At 53.0% G+C, this 1,978-nt stretch overlaps 1 protein-coding gene across 2 annotated transcripts in view; it reads right to left on the bottom strand.

Moving 5' to 3' along the window:
• The window catches only part of CNOT7 (CCR4-NOT transcription complex subunit 7), a 20,001-nt gene that overhangs the window by 17,541 nt on the left and 482 nt on the right, over nucleotides 1–1,978 (bottom strand). The window contains exon 1 of one of the 2 annotated variants that reach the window (XM_008710895.2): nucleotides 284–471. The exons of the other annotated variant lie outside the window; for it this stretch is intronic. The gene's annotated coding sequence lies outside the window, so the exon portion shown is untranslated. Of the gene's footprint in view, nucleotides 1–283; nucleotides 472–1,978 lie in introns of those variants that run through there. 2 annotated transcript variants of the gene reach the window in all.

The following is a 1,978-nucleotide window of genomic DNA, read 5'->3' as shown; positions in this document are numbered from 1 at the left end:
GAAGAAATACGAGGAGCAGAGGATCTAGGCCACCGCCCTCCACTCCCAATTTCCGTCCAACAACGTCGAAGCCCCAGGTACAAAGCCTTTACGTCATCAGTCCGCGCCACCCCCTTGACATACCCTCAGCCCGTTACCCTGCCCCCTCCACCCGCCGCCTAGCTCTTTCCTTCGCCAGCCGCGTTCCAGCTGGCGCCATCGCTCACCCTCTAAGGTTCATCGTTCCCGCCCCCTTTCTACTTCCCCAATCCGCCCCTCCCCCCCGGGCAGACGCAAGATCTACTTGTGTCGCTGAGCTCGCGCTCCTCCTCCTCCTCCTCGCCATAGAGACAGCAACCAGCGGCGGTGGCGGTGGCGGTAGCGGCGGCAGCAGCGGGTGCCCCATAGACACCTCACGCCCAGCAAGGGGAAAAGAGGAGCCGGGGGCTGCGCCGCACCGTGCTGCGCCGTCGCTTCTCGTACGTCCTGGCGGGGGCGCTAGGTGATGACGCGACACGCAGAGGGGGCGGAGCACGCCGGTGACGGAAGCAGGGGTGGTGGAAGGCTTGGCGGTCAGGCTGCCGCGCTGACCGGTTTCGGCGTCGGGGCCGTGAGGGTAGAGCTCCCCTTCCCGGGTGGCTACTTTCCTCTCTATAGCTGCCCACAGTTACAGTGTTTCGCCCAGGACCTAAGGACCCCTCAGCCGGGCTTGCTTAGAGAAGACGCGGCCCCCCCGCCCTTGGGACCCGGGCGTCTCGGACTGCTCCTCCTGTCGCTGGGGAACCGCCGGGTTGAGCAGCTGGGAGAAGCAGGCCAGAGCCTTCTAGGGCCTCGGGCCCGGGGACCCGTGGAGGATGAGCTGGCTCTTTCCCCTAACCAAGAGCGCCTCCTCCTCCGCAGCTGGGTCCCCCGGTGGCCTCACCAGCCTCCAACAGCAGAAGCAGCGCCTCATAGAGTCCCTCCGGAATTCACACTCCAGGTGACTGGTCGTTGCCCCTCCGACCGGAGGAAAAAGTAGGGCGGGAGGGTGGGCAATTCATAGCCACACGTAGCTCCTTAGGCCTACTGCCCGCCAGCTGCCTCCTTTTGACATACCTCCCTTCGTCTTGGGACACACGCTTGCTCTTCTATTCCTGACCCATGTTCAGGATTTTCCTCCGGACCCTTTATCCCTCCCTCTTGCCTCACCCCGGCTCAGCTCTTCCAGTTCTGACTTGTTCATCCCTCCTGACACATCAGTTCTGGCTGTAATCTGTTTTATGGTCTGTATCCAGTATCCTTTGCTTTGCTCTGCTTCCTCACTAGCCTTTCCCTTTGCCCACCTGATTGCCACATTAGCAGAATTGTTAAAGTACCGTACTTGTCTAAAAAGAACTGTAAAGAGTAATCTCCAGGTTTCACAGAGCGTAAAATTTGGGAGGGGGGGAGAAAAAGCTGTTGTAACATAAAAGGAAAGAGAAGCCAAAGGTTTTATCAGTGAATTCTTTTTGGTTGGGAATGACATACTCAGTCTTCTTAAGTCTTTAAGATTTACACGGTTCCAACAGCCTCGTCCCATTCTGGCAAACTACTAGTCTCTACAGCTCACTTTATTATTCTTATTCCTACACCTAGGAATTGCCTTATATTCATGTTAATCTATTGTCTTATGAGTTGTTCATTTTCAGCATGGTCGGGTTAGAAATATGTTGCAATTCAAATTATTTCAACTGTTTTTACCTAAACTTCAGCCTTTTATATTGCAAATCTTTGTGGTCTCTAATGGTTTACAAAAATTTGAACTGCCTCCTTTTATGGATTATGCAAATTTATTTACTTACCGGTGTCACAGCATGTCTTTGTAAAGGTGCCAACATCAGTCAACCCCCTTTTCTAAATAGACTTTTCATGCAATTAAAAAATATATATATTATGAGACAATAAAATTAATTTCCGGTTGAATGAACCATATTAGGGGCCATTTTATCTGTTACTTTTAATAATTTTTCCCAAGCAAGTT

This window comes from Ursus maritimus, unplaced genomic scaffold, assembly GCF_017311325.1.
Source record: "Ursus maritimus isolate PB19 unplaced genomic scaffold, ASM1731132v1 scaffold_28, whole genome shotgun sequence".
Taxonomy (NCBI): Eukaryota; Metazoa; Chordata; class Mammalia; order Carnivora; family Ursidae; genus Ursus; species Ursus maritimus.
This window is presented reverse-complemented; position numbering and strand designations above follow the sequence as displayed.